The sequence below is a fragment of the Lycorma delicatula genome, chromosome 3 (assembly GCF_047948215.1).
Source record: "Lycorma delicatula isolate Av1 chromosome 3, ASM4794821v1, whole genome shotgun sequence".
NCBI lineage: Eukaryota > Metazoa > Arthropoda > Insecta > Hemiptera > Fulgoridae > Lycorma > Lycorma delicatula.
In genome coordinates this window covers 54184529-54203234 of record NC_134457.1, presented here as the reverse complement: position 1 = coordinate 54203234, position 18706 = coordinate 54184529, and the positions used below count along the sequence as shown (strand labels likewise).

At 32.7% G+C, this 18706-nt stretch overlaps 1 protein-coding gene and 1 long non-coding RNA gene across 5 annotated transcripts in view; one reads left to right on the top strand and one right to left on the bottom strand.

Annotated features, from left to right (window-relative positions):
• LOC142321604 (uncharacterized) overlaps positions 1-18706 on the bottom strand; it is an 816200-nt gene that overhangs the window by 432223 nt on the left and 365271 nt on the right. For all 4 annotated transcript variants that reach the window (XR_012755672.1, XR_012755670.1, XR_012755673.1 and 1 more), the window contains exon 3: positions 6044-6177. This is a non-coding gene — a long non-coding RNA (uncharacterized LOC142321604). The remainder of the gene's footprint in view (positions 1-6043; positions 6178-18706) is intronic.
• The window catches only part of nAChRbeta1 (nicotinic acetylcholine receptor beta1), a 356989-nt gene that overhangs the window by 12502 nt on the left and 325781 nt on the right, over positions 1-18706 (top strand). The gene's annotated exons all lie outside the window — the stretch shown is intronic.

Here is an 18706-nt window from a genome sequence, read left to right as displayed (position 1 = left end):
TTCCACGGGGATCTACTCGATCCGATCCCCAAAGAGAATTATGAGCGTTAAAGTCACCCACCAGTAAAACAGGAGGGGGAAGCTCAGAAATTAGTCTTGCTATGTCATCCTTATTCCAATCAAAATTCGGCAAGTATATGCTGCAAACAGTAATCTGAAGCGGACGCTTCATTCTAACGGCGACCGCTTGTAGGTTTGTGTTTAGAACAACCGCTTCGGTGGTAGCTCTAGTCGATGTTAATATAGCTACTCCACCTCTAACTCTTCCATTTGGCGGTTGATCTCGCCGAAATATATCGAATCCTTTTAATTTAAAATTTTCATTTCGGCGGAAATGCGTTTCTTGCAGACATATACAAATCGGGTCTACGTCATGTACCAAGCGTTGGAGCTCATGGATGTTTGAAAAACATCCATTGATGTTCCATTGTACAATCGACTCGCTAGTTTTTAATTAAATTATTGTCTGGGCCTTTCGGCCATCCTTTTTTTCTTTTCTTCTCCATCCTACGAACAGCATCGTGTTCGCGGAGAAGGTCGTCGCCTGTAAGGCTTCCGGTCTCCGTATCGGAGACCACTGAAGCCGCCGACGACGACGGGCATGGATCGGCACCGGTTACAGGCGCCGATTGTGGGGCGGCAACCTGGCCGCTCCCCAACACGGGGGTCGCACCGGTCACCGCCTGTGGGAGGGGGGACACTCGCCCCCCTGTGTGATTTTTTGTGGCCTCTTAGGCTTAGAGACCACTTCAGTTACAGGAGGCTTGGGAGCCCCCATAATAGTTTCTGTAGGTATCACTTTTTCCTTGTCATCAAGAATCTCACTGAGTCGGACTTGGCATTCTGCTTTGGCGTCCGTTTTCTTCAGAACAGGAGCAGCTTTCGGTGTTTTATCTTCGGAAGGAGGCTGTATCTTTGGCTTTATAGGATCTTTACTATTGAAAGGTTTCATTTTATTGTCAATAATTCTTTCGATCATATTAGCCAAGGTCGGAGCAAGTTTACTGATGAGTTGACCTTCATCGACAGCAACTGGAGCAGGGACAGGAGCGGCAGCCGCAGCCTGTGCGTAGGTTGTTGTTGCTCTAGGCTTACGGGCGTTAACTATCTTCTTTGCATCGAAGTAGCTGACCTTTTGCAGGGTTTTTACTTCCTGCACAGCTACTTCATCTTTGTAGACAGGACAATTCCTTGATCTACAAGAATGCGCTCCTTTGCAATTGATACGTGTAGGAGGCTCTTTACACGGCTCTCCCTCATGCACCTCTTCACCGCACACGCATATTTGCGGTCTTTCGCATCTAAGAGTGGTGTGGCCAAAGCGTTGGCACTTAAAGCACCTCATTGGCTGTGGGACAAATGCCCGCACATCCAAACGGTGAATCCCTGCTCTTATCTTTTCCAGCAAAGTAGGCCGGTTGAAAGTGAGGACATGAGAAGCTGAGGGTAAGACCTCACCGTTCCTTCTCATGTTCAATCGACGGCACTCTATTACTCCTTGTGCTGCCAGTTCCTCTACAATCTCTTGCTCCGAACAATTTAAAAGATCCCGACAGACCACAACACCCCTTTAGGTGTTGAGCGTGCCGTGGGGATCAACACGTACAGCTAGTTCTCCAATTTTCATCAGTCCTAGAATCTTCTGAAACTGTATATCATTAACAGTCTCTACATGAAGTCCCGTGAAAGTTTTTCTTATTTCTTTAACAGGGCCTCCAGCACATTTGTTTATTTCTCGAGCGATGAGGAAAGGACTCACCTTCGAGAAATTACCTTCTTCCTTAGTGATAACCAAATACTTAGGTTTTGGAATGCTGCTCTTGAAAAAAGCTTTCTGCAAGCTTTTCCTAGCCTCAATCTCAATCCTTCTGGTTTCTGCACTCTTTCGGCGTTTCGCCCCAGGCGAAACGGCCGGTTCTAAACGAGGGTGTTTACGTGCACCCTCTGCCACGTTAGTTTGTTCAGGAATATTCATGAACATTGATCCCTTCTGTAGCAAGGCTAGCCGCCGGGATACACCCCCACTCCAGGGCTACTAACCTTGGAGGTCCGATCCGGTACTCCGGTGGAACCGGCATATGTCTTGGCAGAGAGCGGATGCGCAGTCTCTGCACTGACTCCAGGCTCCTACTCACCGAAGCTTTCAGAGCTCCCATGCACCGACATACATGGGCACCATTGCTACATGCTTGCTATCGCATGGGGCATGTGGACAACGGAAGGGTCTCCGTTACACCTGCAATAACATTGACCCTGGCCGCCACATCGCCAGCTCTAAGAGTAGTATGAATCCATTTCCAAAATCGTTTGTTATTCCATTTCCTGCAGGTAGCAAAATCCAGTCCGTTTAGTGACCTGAAGTTGGAACCAGGTCAAACTTAACAAAGCATAACCGAGGAATTTACTCGAAACCCCGTTAGCCAGCTATATGTAATGTACGAAGGTACAGCTGTTGCCGCCCTGGACGTGGAACGTAGATGTTGTGTTCCGGACGTGAGGATTATCTACCTCAGGGCCACATTGTTACTTTTATCAGAACATTACACTTAAACGGATGATAATTTCAGAAGTGAAAAAGTATTTATACAAAAAATTAATTATAACATCACAATATATTGACTTATTAATAATTCTAATTAATAATAAATAGGTTTTAAAACTAAAATGTTACCAGAAATAATATTTAATTTTGTTCCTGCCTATACTTTCATAATAATCAAGATAAGATTTATTATAACCTGAAAAGTGCATTTTTCATTTTTTAACGCCTACAGTATTATTTATTATTATTTTTTCATTGTAAGCTTAAGTTCTTTATTAACTGAACATTCTTACACGATTATTAAAATGCTATAAAATTAATCGTAGGGTAGAAATATTACCACTTCTCCACTTGCATTTCTAGATACCCGTTTTATATTTTCAACTTGATATCTATCTATAAACTAACATATATCTAGATCGTGAAAGCAGTTTAACAGATTTTAGCTATTTACCACTGTAAGAAGGGGGAGTTAAAATATTATTTGAAAAAACTAAAAGTATATACCAAAATTTACGCAAAAAAAAACAACAGAAGATAAGGATTTCGTCAGCTTTTTGAGTATCGAGTATAATTACTGGTTACTGGAATATATATTTTTTTTTTATCGTTTCCAAACTTATTTACAATCTGTTACATTAACATAAACCTTTAGCGATTTGGATCACGTACCCGATCACATGGTAAGCAGTCCTCGTTGAAACTACTAAAAATTACAAACTCGTATTATAAAAACTATTACGGGAAGCTCATAAAATTAGGAAATTATGAATGTCATTCAACACCACATCAGAAAATAGAAAGCAAAATAAGATTGCATAATTAGTAAAAAAAGAAAAACACTCTAAAGAAAAAAGTACGTATAACAAGTTTCAAATTAACAGTCGAACAGAGAATGCAGAACGTTCATAGCCGAAGTTACCACAAACATATTTTTTTCTTTTTTCCTTTTAACCTCCGAGACCACTGTTAGGTATTGCACCATAGACATGTTAAGACACCACAGCGGCACTTATATCTAGAACGTACAGTCGGTTTAACCTTCTAACGACATCTCCAATGTCTAGCATGTTCACCCCCAAGAGAGCTGTGAGGTAGTTACGCCGGTTCGAATCTCGGTCAGGCATGACATTTTAACACACGTTACAAATTATCCACTTCATCCTCTGAATCAATACCTAAGGTGGTCTCGCAGGTTAAAAAAAAACCGAAGTCATATTCTGAACTGAGACGTTGGATTCTTCCGGCACGGGTCGTAATCCTAAATAATGCTGTATCTAATCATTTCTTGCAAACCAAGATGCCTCTGTTATATACATATTCGCCAGCTTAATCTGAACCCGCTGAAGATGTCGATAATCCTTCTGCTCTCCGTATCTCATAGGTCCAGACAGGTTTTAGAATCGATGAATATAACAGAAGTTTATTAGGCAAGAACAAAGGAAAACTTCTGTCCAATTACCAAAACGTTTCTTTGGAATACATTTAAAATTATTTTTGGAACACGGAATCCGGAATAGACTAAAGTTTTATGTCAGAAAAGATCAGTTATGAAAAAAATGAAACAGGTGTATCATTGTACTGCAATACTGTAACTAACAGAACAATGTAAAATTTTGTGAAGCAGAACTTAATGAAAATGCAAAAGTATTATACGGCTAAAGCGGTAAAGGGATTTCTAAAAATATAAAAATTTATAGAAAAAAATATTAATATGTCTGAATATAAAAAAAAAATTTATAGTCGAAAATTATATTCTACTTATATGATTCTTTTAAATAAAGAAAATCTAAAGGATTAGTGAATTTGAACCTGTATTACTTGTTTTACGGGGAAGATTGCGGTTCGTAGTTCAATATTTCATTCGATCAGTTTCTTTTGTAGTAATATTTAACTGTCAAATTTCAAATTGAAACTTAAGTTAAGCAAACACACTTGAACTGTAATAGCAATTTTTGATGTGCAGAATTACTGCTAACTTTATGCATATTCATTTTGTATTTTTATACGAGATAGCGCGGATTCACCCGCGCTATATGGTTACTTGCATTTTCCGTAGCGGTCAGATGATGTTTAACCGGTCAGGGTTCATTTCACTCGCTCTTTCCTACTAGCCAGGGTCTCTGTCTCCTAGACGCCTCTGTGTTCATTAACACATGTTTGTGAGAATAATAATAATAATAATAATAATAATAATAATAATAATAATAATAATAAATAAAAATTAAAGCCTATTCGATTTATAAAAACTATCACTGTGATGTAATTTCTTCACGTAAATAGTTTGGTCGATACAGACCTTAAATTAGTGTGATCTAAGAATGTGGGCTTCAAAACAGTCGGCCTCCACCTTAAAAATATTAGTTACCCGTAAGAACTACGAATAAAGATGTATTTTGACAGGTTCTTAGCGTTATCCGATAAAATCAACTAGGAAGTGGCCGTACTTCGTTTCATTTTTTAAAATTATTTAATTACTTTTATTTTATGTTTTTTAAAATAAGCGGAGGCAGGTTTATAAGCGGAGGCTTATAAATAAGCGGAGGTTATTTATAAGCCTTATAAATAACGTTATAAGCGGAGGTTTAAATAAGCGGAGGCAAAAATTTAAATTGTAAAAACCTAGAAAATAATTTTTAGATATTTATCTGAGAAGTATTTGCAAGCCCCAATCTAGTGAATTTCTCGTTTACTTTACTCGGAAGTGAGGAAAATTTTCAATCATTTCCAAACTTTTTTTACCTTTCTCCACCCTTTTCAAGGTCGAATTTCAAAAATCTAGTAATTATTTTTTAGATAATTACATGAAAATTACACCTACTCAGAAATCAATAACTTCATTTGTTACCAAATTAAAAAAAAAAAAAATGGTAAATTTTGTTGTTACTATATTTTAACCCTTTAAACTAGGAATTTAAAAAATCATTTCTTAATGTACACTTACACCAAAGTGCATATATTAAAATTAATAATGTATGCAATGTATACAAATTTTCATTAATTTATCTTTAGTAGATTTTGTTGTGCGTTGATGAATCAGTCAAACAGGACATGTTCTTTTATATATATATATATATATATATATATATATATACATAACAATTTCAGACAGAAATTTAGCCAATAAAAACTGCATTGCTATTTTCATTTTAATAGCTTACTTTTATTTTATTTAAAGAAATGATCTTTATTTTGCATTTGATGGTTCACACATTCAATGAGTTTCGTTGAGTGCCATAATAGTTTACACTAATACCGTTTAACTGTGAACTGAGTGCATGTAATATTACAACACAAACGTTCTAACCAAGTCTGATATTATAGAGCGTACATTAGTGACTACTCGCATGTTATTTTTATAGCAATAGAAATATTCTTATTGCAATCTTTAGCAACAAATAAAGATTTTTTTTTTAATTCTTTGACAAAAAAATAATGTTAAAATAATATTATTTCCTTTATTTCAACATACTAATAATAATAAAGACATAATAAACTGACCAATTGATATCCTGGTTAATGTGCTAACCACTAGATCGAGAGGTTGTGAATTCAATTTCCCGTGTAATGCGTTGGTATTTTTAACTCGTAATTTCATCCTCATTTCATTACCAAACCAAAATTCTCACAGCTTCCTGAAAAAAAAAAATGTAAAAAGAAAAGTTTTTTTTTACATTTTATACATTTTAATACCACAATAATTACTTTTCACTTTTTTTTCTGTAACACAAAAGAAAAGAAATTGATAATTACATATTTCATACACGCACGCGATAACACATATCACAAACGTACGACGAGTATACATACACAAAAATAATTTATAAACTAAACATGTAACATTACATAAAAAAAATAATAAAAACTTTATTTTAAACAAGCCTGTATCCGTCACCCTTTTTAGAAATTCTAACATCTATTCACAACTTCAAAGTAATTTTAGAAGCGTGAAAAATTAAAACATCCTGAACGTTTTGCTTTGTTTAATTACAAACACGGACCTTTAATTAATTTTTTTGACGTGTTGAATTTACTTTAGATATCGATTAAGGTTTAATTAAAATTATATTCTGCAAAATATATATATATATATTCTTACTGTTTATCGACTTAAAATCACATAATTAAATGAAAAAAATGTTAAGAAAAATTTTCTTTTCGATTCATTCTTTCTGAAAACATTATTACCAAAATAAAAAGGTGAAAAATAAAAATTGAATGAAATGAAATGCCTATGAAATGCAGACGTAGTAATAAAATTAAGAATAATTATTCGGACCCGCAATAAAGACAAATTTCTAAGTATAACAGACTCTAAGAGTGTGCTCCAAATCTTGAACGGCAGAAACGCAGAGCCAATAATTAAAAAAATGTATGATACTTTCAAATATAAACTAGAGGTTTGTATTTGTTTGGATTTCAAGCCATTTCGGCAGTCACGGAAATGTACAGCCGACGAAGCAGCTAAGAGAGAGACTCGTTAAATGGACTTTGAGTGGATTTGATGAATCAGAACGACTTCATAAGAGAAATCCGCAATAAACTAAATAACCAGTGGAACAAATTTTTGGTTTTTAGATTCACCCTCAGGTTTACATGGAATTAAGTAAAATTTCTTTGAAGAATCGTTCGTATCCTCTAACAGACGAAACTAAGTCATCCTGACACGATTGAGGATTGGACATAATAAATAAGCCCTGCCCATCTGCAAGGCTCTCCTCGATCTTACTGCGAGATCGAAGTTCATTAAATTACATTATAACGTACAATTGACTATAAACCATCTCTTCCTAGAGTGCCAAAAATTCGAAGCCAGTCGTCGCAGTTGAGGTTAAGTCAAGATGTGAAGAAGTTGCTTAGTCGAGAGGATGATATCGAGACGATGTTGATTTTTTTTATATGATAATAGGATGATGAACTTAATTTTACAAATTTTATATGCGTCACGGTTAATATGAAATATAGCTTAAACAGTGATATTCTAATATTCAATTATTAGTTTAATGTTAACGTTCAACGTACGTTTTATTGTAGGTTTGTTATTGTGAGTCTTAAATAATTGTTATCTTCTTTTTTCCTGTTTAGCCTCCGGTAACTACCGTTTAGATAATTCTTCAGAGGATGAATGAGGATGATATGTATGAGTGTAAATGAAGTGTAGTCTTGTACATTCTCAGTTCGACCGTTCCTGAATAATCGTTGTAAAAATAACTGGCTTTACTAGAACTTGAACGCTGTAACTCCCGACTTCCAAATCAGCTGATTTGGGAAGACGCGTTAACCACTAGACCAACCCGGTAGGTTAAATAATTGTTATCTGGATACACTTTTTTGTTACTCTAGTCGCTAATGATTATAATCCTTGATATCGTTTATAAATAAGAGAATGAAAAAATTATTAAGAAAAAACGATAGAAAAATATTACAGGATATTCATTTTAATTTTGTTATTTGGGAAGTAAAATTACTAAAGATGGACGAAGCAGGAGCGATATAAAATGCCGAATTGCACAAGCTAAACGAGCCTTCAGTAAGAAATATAATTTGTTTACATCAAAAATTAATTTAAATGTCAGGAAAAGATTTCTGAAAGTGTATGTTTGGAGTGTCGCTTTATATGGAAGTGAAACTTGGACGATCGGAGTATCTGAGAAGAAAAGATTAGAAGCTTTTGAAATGTGGTGTTATAGGAGAATGTTAAAAATCAGATGGGTGGATAAAGTGACAAATGAACACGTATTGCGGCAAATAGATGAAGAAAGAAGCATTTGGAAAAATATAGTTAAAAAAAGAGACAGACTTATAGGCCACATATTAAGGCGTCCTGAAATAGTCGCTTTAATATTGGAAGGACAGGTAGAAGGGAAAAATTGTGTAGGCAGGCCACGTTTGGAATATGTAAAACAAATTGTTAGGGATGTAGGATGCAGAGGGTATACTAAAATGAAACGACTAGCACTAGATAGGGAATCTTGGAGAGCTGCATCAAACCAGCCAAATGACTGAAGACAAAAAAAAAATAATTTTAAAATTATTCCAATATTCTTTTTCACTGAATAATAACGAAAAAGAGTATTGGAACAGCGCTCAATAAAATTTAAAGCTGTAAGTATAAGAAAAATAATACTAAAAGGATAACTGTTGAAATGGAGACATACAAATATCAAAGGTAATCTTAGAGATAAAGGACCGTTAAACCTTTGATAGAGGGCTGAATTAAGGGAATTCAGAAATTATAGAGACGAACAAATATAACTTATGAAATCCCTTACCTAATAAAAAAGTTTTTCTTTGTACTTGTAGAAAGGCATACGAAGAAAAAGGTAAGCATTCTGTCGGACTGGAGAAGTAGTAGTTACCGAATGACCTCTGACCTAACCTATCTTTGTGTAGTCTCATAACCTTTCGAAATGAGTATAAAAGTTTCTACTACACCACCTGTTTATCTTTGCTCGTTTACATTTTAGCATGACTAATACAAAACAGTTCATTAAAAATTTTGTTTCGCAGTAATTTTAAACTCAAGAGTGATATGAATTTCTAACGATTACTTTGTTTATTTTCAAACAAAAGAATAAACAATAGACGTTAGTAGCAATAATGTCAGATTTAATAGTTAAATACGAAATGAATAAATAAATGTATACTAAAGTTTGAATAAGGAGCGGGTTTTTTTTTTAAGTGACTTTATAAGATTCAAAAGAAAATAATAGCAGTAAATACTGTAAAAAAATTAATTACATAATGCGGGGCCGCAAAATAAAGGGTCAATTCTGGTAAATTTTATTGCCATTTTCGAATCATGACCCATCGTTATCGGGTAAAGACCTCATATTTGAATTAAATAAGAAATGAAGAAAAAATAAGAAGACATTTTGTTCACTCTAGGATATTTTTAAAAAAAAACAATTTTAACGTTATTATTAAACACTGTAATTAATATATAAGGTAGCGGATATGATATCATCAGAGAGAGACTAGCGGAGCCAACACTGCACTAACAGCTATCGTAGCCACATAAGGGTGCTTTCCACAAAAAATAAAAAATAAAAATAAAAACATTAACTTAACCGTCGTCGCATTGCTTCTCACCATCCACTGTCGATATTATAGCAAAATAATTTTTCCCCGATGTAAAACAATAAAAACATTAGCTTTAGCGGTGTTGCACCGTTGCGTGTGGCGAGAACCAACCGCTAACCGTTCATTCCGCCGTGCTTTATTGGTTAAAGATTTGTGTCAATATCAAGCAATATATATTCTTTTCAAATGAATGAAAAAGATTAAATGCTGGATTGTTTACAATAATATATAGAATATTTTGAATTGATTCGGGAACATTTTCCCCTTATTTTTTTTTAAATAAAAAAAAAATTATTTTAATTCTATGTTAACATTTGCTAAAATTTTACCTCTTAAAAAAGAAAGTAATTTAAAAAATGAATAAAATTAAAAATTAAGATAATATATTATAATAAAAATAATCAAGAACTTACTTTGACATCGAATTTTTAAATATTTTATCAATCTAAAACCATACCTACAAAATATGTAGTTAAATATGAAATGAATAAACAAATATATACTGAAAGATGAATAAGGAGTGGATTTTTTTTCAAATGACATGACATGACTCCTAAGGAAAATTATAGCAGTTAAAATACTATTGGAAAATATGTTACCGATGTTTGATCTTAATGAAAAATTTACGAAGCTAAAAATGAATAAAAGTTTTAATTCAAAAAATGAACGTTATATAATTTTTTACCACTCTTATTTTAACGCGCTCTTGGACTACGTATGTAAGATTCATGGTACGGAACCTTTCAGTCGATTTTTGAAGCACTTCCGCTTATCCATTCGCTCCGAAATTTTGTGTATAGGTTTGCTCCTGATAACAATACATTTTAGCAACATTTTCAAGTCGCTAAGCAGGACCTAAGTTGTTAAGTAAAAAAAAATGGTTCTTGAACTTATGCAACCTCGTTTACATGCAATTTTACTAGCGAAAGAATTATCCATTTATCCATTTTTGTGATATTGTCGTTTCAGTTGATTAAATTGAACGAAAGTATTTTTTCTACGGCTGAGGTAAAAATTATAATTTCATATAACCGTTACATTCAATACCGATGTCTGATGATTCATGATACTTACGAGCTAGTAAATAAAAGTCATTACTCCTCTTCGATCATAAGTCAGAAGTGCGCATTTTCCCTGCGTAGATTACAAATACCTTAAAATTTCAAAAAAAAACATCATAAAGGTGCGAAAAAAAAACAAAAAATAATCAAAAAATTAATTTTTCTGCCGTCAGAACTTGGAACACGCGACCGTCCACACGGTGAAAAAAAAATTTCCCGCAACTTTTGTTAAATTATGGCTGGAGTTTGTATATCTGGAATTTGAGTGACAATACTGATTGGTTCAGTGTATGAATGAATGCGTGAGAGATTTTAATATATGAGACTAGAGACCTAAGATTTGTACTGTTTGTGATGTTTGAAGTGTATATGCCCTTTAATATATTAATATTTTAAGATATATGAACTTTATTGCCTGTAATCTTGTCTGCGGTATTGGAAACTGGAGGCATTAAAACTTTGAAAGATCCCTTAAACCTGTGCGCTAGCGCAGCTGTAAATTATAAACTTATGAAGACTAAAAAGTATAAAATAAAAAAATATGTAAAAAAAAATTTTAAACACCACTTTTAAGTTAAACGCATTAAGAGGTAAAAAATTATTTTAGAACGGTATCTCAAAATGGATTTGACAATAAGCTTTGATGGTATATAAGATTATGTGAAAGTCTTACCTTCAAATTAAAAATCTAATATTTTTGCCAGTTTTTTCATATGCTTGATAAATCATGTCAAAGCTCATGCCAAAGTAAAAATCTTTGCTCCCCCACTCTTTAGGCCATTCATTACGTAAATGATAAAATTGGCAGACATCAAATTTTTTATTTGAAGCTAGACTTTCACATATTACCTTCAAACCTTGTTTTCAAATCCATTCTGAGATACCGAACTATTTTTTACCTTTTAGTGTGTTTAATTTAAGAGTGGTGTTTTAAAAATCTTTTTTACATATTTTTTTTTTAAAAGATTCATCACGACTATCAGAAGATAAAAAAAAATTTTTAGTATGGAAAAGAATAAAGAAAATTAAAAAAATAATAATATGATTTATTATAGTGACATTTTCTAAACCGTTTGTATGTTTCAAAAATAATAAATATTTCAGTTTTATTAAGAAAAAAAAATTTATTAAGAAAAGATTTTTTTATCTCGGGTTTTTTTTATTAACAAATTTTTATTTTTTTATTTTGTTTTAATTCTTAGAACTGATTGATTACACTAATTTATAGTCCTTTCTGCTTGAAACGAAAGGTGTAGCTCCTATAAGATAAACATAACTAAATAAAGAAATTCTCATTAAACACTTCCAAAGATAATTAAAATACTGCTTTAAAAAATAAATATAAAATTTATTAAAATGGATAAACCTAAAATAATATAATTAAAAAATTACGAAAGAGTAAATTTAAAAAAAAATGACAATCAACATTAAAATGAATCTGGCAAAAAAAAAAACAAATAATAAAATTAAAAAAAAAAGAAATCAGAAAAAAACCGAAGGTTATTTACAATCAGAAACGCTCAGTAAAATATTGAATTAAATAACCGCCTCTCCCAGAGCTCCTAAAATATTGAATTAAATAACCGCCTCTCCCAGAGGTCCTGGGTTCGATTCCCGGTCAGACATGCCATTTTTCATACGCTGCAAATTTCCATTCGAGTTAAATGATCATAGTAGTCGATGCCCACACATCTCATTAAAAAAAAATTATACATAAAACATTTTTTTTTCTTTTTGTGAAGAATAAAAGTAAATAAAGAAATAAGCTATCACTAAAAAAACAAGAAAAATATGAGAAAGAGGCGAGAAAGAAAAATTATATAAATAAAAAATTATAAAATGAATAAGCAGATTTAATAGAAAATATCATTATTACCTGAAAAATAGTTGTACTTCGGTTAAAATCCAGAGAGAGAGAGAGCAAGTGAAAGAATGGAGAACAAGACAAAAAATTAATTAAATAATAAAACAATGATAAATGACCTAAGACTTGATTATTTGATTTAATCTATTATTTAGTCAGGAATAACTGAACTGTTATATCAATTCAATTTTGAATTGACTGTTATATCAATTTCAATTTTTTTTATAGTCGCATCAACAATTAAAATCATTTATTAACTTATCAGTGTAATGTAACTAACCGTACCGGTAAATCTGTAGTATTGAACAAACTCAGGTCGACTACTCCTGAGACGTGTGGTTAATTGAAACCCAACCATCAAAGAACATCGGTATCCACAATTTAGTATTCAAATCCCAATAAAACCTTTATTAGGAACCTGAGAACTTCGACTTCAAAATCAGCTGATTTACGACGACTACTACTGATAATTAAATGATAACTAAATACTTATAACTAAATACTGATTTACCACTAAACCAACGAATTTTTATTATTAATAAATACAAATAAATAAAGTAGTGGTAATAAATAACAATGATTACATGTTTAACGGATCAAATCACCCGATAATAAATGCCTGAATAACAATTCCGAACTTTGGTAAAATTACGTATGAAATTTATTTAATCATGTGAAATTATGATATATCAGTCTTTATGTACAATGAATATGCAAATGTATTTGTATATATTCCGGTATTGAAAACCTACTAGATTTATCCGGCGATAAAATTGAAAAAATTAACTAATAGGCACTTCAGTTTGCAGTTAGAAATAAATATAAATAAGAATCACTATAGAGATCGTTTTTTTTTTCATTTCTTCCATCCTCTTAATTACGCACTACTGTTTCTAACTAAATACAGTAATTCGTGTGATTAAGACAGATATAGTAATATGATACGCAATAGTGAATTACTGGGGAAGCAGTTAACATGTGTAATTAGTTAAAGTCAATATTAAGTCAGAAAATGGTTTCAAAATACTTTCAGCATTTAAGTATAACATGCTAGCTAGGGCGTAGCAGATTGGATCCTACATTTTAGATTGTAAAGCTTTTAACGGTTTTGTAAACCAGATAATTATGGTGTTCATGAATTTCATAATCTAAAAAAGAACGATTTGATAAGTTTTTTGTTCCTTAACATTTTTTTTCTTTTATGTGCTTAATAACTTCGTAAAATTCTAGGAAAAGAGTCATAAAATATTTTTTAATAATCTTTATGATTTGTAATAAAATTTAATAGGGATCAGGTAGAATAAAATGTTATGTTTTTACATTCTACGATGTAACAACATACGTAAATAATATATAATAAAATGTTCAACAATAACGTTTTTAACAGAAAATTATATAATACAAATACTTTACATTTTTAAACGATATAAGGAAAGTAGTTTTTATACAAAATAAAAAGTAATAACAAGAAAGGAACTTTTTTTATCCCCCTCCCCTGGGCCAGACCCACAGCTAAGTATAGCTCAGCCCAGAGGAGTGTCCATTGACTCCAACGGGCTTTCCTGCCCACTAGCTATACGTCTGGCAAGGCAGGTCAGCCCGCCGGTTGGATCTTTTATACTGTGGCAGCCTCTAACCCTCAGCGAGGAGACTCCGGATTCAGAGCAATGCTGCAACATTCACCCCCCGTCGGAAGCCAGGTCTCGATCTTGTCTGCCCTTTATGCCTCAGATGAGAGGTGTCCAAGAGGATCTTCCACCGGGACTCTGGTCTTAACTCTCCCTTATTGGATGTTGGGTTCTGGAGATCGTCAACACGACAGGGAACTGTCATAGCAGTACACATCATGTACGGAGTCCCCAACTGATCATCGGGGCTGGCACACCGAAGCGTACCAGTCCTCACAGCTGAGGCTGTCCAACGCCTCCCGCTAGAAGCCTCTTCTTCGCTCCTCATCATTTTTAACTCAAGCACAGTCCGGGAAAAGATGCCGAACGCATCCCAACGGGCTGCAGAGGCAATTATGGGAATCAGTATGGATGTAAGTGTCAAGCCGGGATCCCTGTACAAATCCTATGTTTCTCCCACTCAGGGCACTGAAACAAGGTGTGGTCGACAGTATCGTGTTCTGTGCAGAACATATATTTGGGGGAATCACGCCTCCCAATGCGGTTTAGATAGCTTCCAAAATTCCCATGGCCTGTGAACATTTGTGTAGTGTAGTAGCAGAGGTCACCAAACTTTCTTAAACATCACTGTCGCAGATACGATATCAGGATCTTCGTCCAGGCTGCTGTCTCCCCACCCAGTCAGGTGGCTGGGTGGGGAGACGGCAAGACAGGCATCTTGTTAGATATTATAGGTCACATATCGAACATAGTCAGTCGACATTCCAGTATACTTGTCGGTCCTCTCCTTATCCAGTAGACCAACGAGTGGGACACCAAATAACCCGCAAGCAGCATCATATGATGTAGTCCTATATGCAGCGATGATTCCCAGCAGCGATCGTCTGTGCAGGCTCCGAAGTCTAACGAGGTTTCTTTTAATCTGTAATCTTGAGTCCCAAACCGGAGCAGCATATAAAATGATGAAGTAATGGTAGACATGATGACCTTCCGTTTCGACGCTCGAGGTGCCATCTGACTCAAGAGGAGTCGTTTTAGAGCAGCAAGAGTGTTCTCTGCCCGCTCACAGACCCCAATGACGAGGATGCTGAATCTACATGGCCGGACAATGAGTCATCCCGAGATATCGGCCAGTGGCTTTGGACGGGGATAAGATGTTCTCCGATGCGTAGATCTCTCCGGCCCACCTTCCTCCGACTGGTTAGAACAATGTATTCACTCTTTTGTGGTGATAAACGTAGTCCGTGATCCGTCAACCATCTCTCTATACTAGTAAGGGCTCGTTTCCCCGGTCCTGGAGGTCCTGCTCGGTCTTACCATCAACGATGATAGCCAAGTCATCAGGATAAGCAATCACCTCCGACTGTTCCAGAAGATGAAGCTTGAGTATTCCATCGAAAGCTACGTTCCAGAGAAGGTGGCTAAGCACGGAGACCTGCGGGACCCTCCCTATCATCCGAAAGCGTAGGTTCCCTTGCTGAGTCTCAATAGAAGAAAGAATCTAAAATTAAAAAACTAAACATATCCTAAACAGTCAAAAATATATACTGAACACCATTAAAGTATAAATAAAATTAAAAATTTGAAATAAAATGTTTTGATGAAAACGTTATAATGATTTTCTACCTGAGGTTTCTAAATCCTTTACTGATTACTAAACGATTTTGTAAACCACAGGAAAAGGACTGGTCTGTATGAGGAAATTCATCGGTGGATGTATAATAAAATATGGTTACAGCTAAAATTGCTTCCATTCATCAGAGCTTGTGGAAGTAAATAGGCAGTCCAATCTCTTCCCTTCCATCTTTCAATCAAATTAATTTCTCTCATTTTCTCTCACTCATTTACTTAACAGTTTCATATACCACTCTCTCTTTTTATTTCACTCGTACAATTTATGTTACTTGAACTATTATTATTTTATCCACCAATTTTTACTATTCAACGTTTAAACAAATAAATCGGCAATCAATAGAAAATGTTTTATCATTTTACTAAATAGAAAATAAATTACTATTTAATTTAATATATATATATATAAACTAAAAAATATATAATGTAGAAAATTAGAGTCACATTCCACCTGAAATTCTGTAGGAATTCAAAAAAAAGGCAGGATATGCACTTAATTAGAAATTGCAAATTCACTCTTTTAATATTTTTTTCTTAATTTTGATTAAAACTTAATTATCCATTATAATTTTTTTTAATTTATGAATTTCACAAGTTAGAATGTTTCCTAAATCAAAATTTAAATATATTCAGCACAATAAATCATAAGTTGTTAAAATTTAGGATACGGTTGTAGCTTTCTCTTTCAATATTTAAAACACCGAATTTAGATAACGCTCTATATATATATATATATATATATATATATATATATATATATACATGTATTTGTATAAATATTCTTATTTCAAAGTTTATTGCTACAAAGATATTTGTGAAACTACTATAAAATATGAAATTCATTACTGAAATTAAAATAATGTCGGTTTTTCAGATGTTCTTGAAGTACAATTAAAAAAATAATAATAGGATTGTTCTGTTAGTTACGAAATATTTCAAACAGTGAGGTATTATAAACAAAACAAAAAAATTAAGGTATGTATTATATTTGTAATAAAGTTTTAAAAATGATGTAGTATAAATTAAATAATTAAAATAAAAGATCTTAGATAAAATTTCCAGCAAAAATAAAGACAATTACTAACTAAATTACGTTTTGGTGAGAATAAATTTATGGTCATTTATTACCTGCAGTTAGAGAAAAAAGGGAAAAAATTAGATCATTGTCTAAAATGTAAACACGTAATTAAAATGATCCTGTTCTTAATGATAATTTTTGTTAAAATTACCTCAATTATACAACTGCAATATAGGTTTATTTTAGGAAATAAATAGGGATTTAATTACAATAAAAAAAAAAAAATATATATATATATATATTATCAAAATACATATTAGTGGTAGAAATTTGAATTGCTCAGACTAGTACGAAAAGTTACAAGATATTTTATTTTATTTTATTTTTATTTATTTATTTATATTTAAATGTATTAATAAAAATAGTTATAAATAGGCTTATTCTAACAAACTGTTAATTTTTTGAGATTTAATTTCCTTTCATCAGTAAAATTCTATGAAAAAATTAAATTGCTGAGAAGAATTAATTGAATAAATTGTAAAATGGTAATAGTATAATTTTATTGTTCGCTGAAAATTCATTAGGAACACACTAAAGGATTGTTTTGGATCCACTTATTTAGGATAATTCCTTTATTGAATAAAAGTAACATTGGCATAAATGTTGAATATATATAAAAAAAATCATCCTTTATTTTAGCAGGGTGTTCTTCACATCATTACAAGAATAAACGTTCATGTAAACAAGAGCCGGAAACGCATAATTTTTTATTTCTATTTGAGAAAATTATCTCATAATATAATCATTATAAGAAACTCGTATTTCAAAAACATACTTGAGTACCTTGAAATTTTTATTTTTTATAAAATAACCATACACATGAATATTTTTCAATTTCAATTTCAGAAGACATATGTATTGAACAAATAAACGTGTAACCACATTTTTTTTCTAATCCTGTAATGTTTTAAATAAATTTCAAACAAATTTTAAATTTATTAAAAATTAAAACACACGACTGCCAAAAAAATATAGAAATGAGCATTATCCTTTAATATAGCGACTGAGTTCTGGTTTTGATAGGTCACACGATCCCGCGCTCATGACTGTCTTGATGCCGATCTATACCGAATAAATATATATCTTCATCTAGATGAGCCATTTGTAAGGCGCAAAACAGGGTTATGAACTGAGAGTGTGTAGTGAATGAATGTGATTATTTTAAAAATTGTAAAGGAATGTCTGTTGGAAAGAACTATTTATTGGTGAGTACGGAAATTAATGACTTTTTATCAACATTCCTTTACGTGAAAATTGCATGAAGAAATCACGAATAAAGCTCCAATTCTATCTGCTAAAGTAGTTCTCTGGTAATTCTTCAGGCGCAGTGGGTTTGATACGTAAGTGGGAGTAGTCTTTGATACTCCCCGTAACGTAAGGATTCCAACGCGGGGTCATATATATACATCGGTTCAGTCGTTGAGCTGCTAAGGTGGAACAAACATACATACATACCTTCTATAAATACATTACACTCCCATTTGGGCTATCGTATAAAACCAAATTATCTACAATAAAAAAAAATTAATTAAAGACATTATTGTAAACAAAATAACACCTCATTTATTCAAATACTATTTCAAACAAATCAATTACTATAAAAAGCAATATAGTCTAAAAGGAATACTATTCTTCAGGTATTTGTCCTCATTTTAATTAATTTTTTAACTATGTTACTTTGAAAATCTGAAATTATTTAGAAAAACGTTTAAGACAAAAAATGAAAAATGACCAATTATTTTTAAATTATCATTACTTACTAACGATTTCATTCACTTATTATCATTATAAGTGATTTAAGAACGTTACATTAATTTA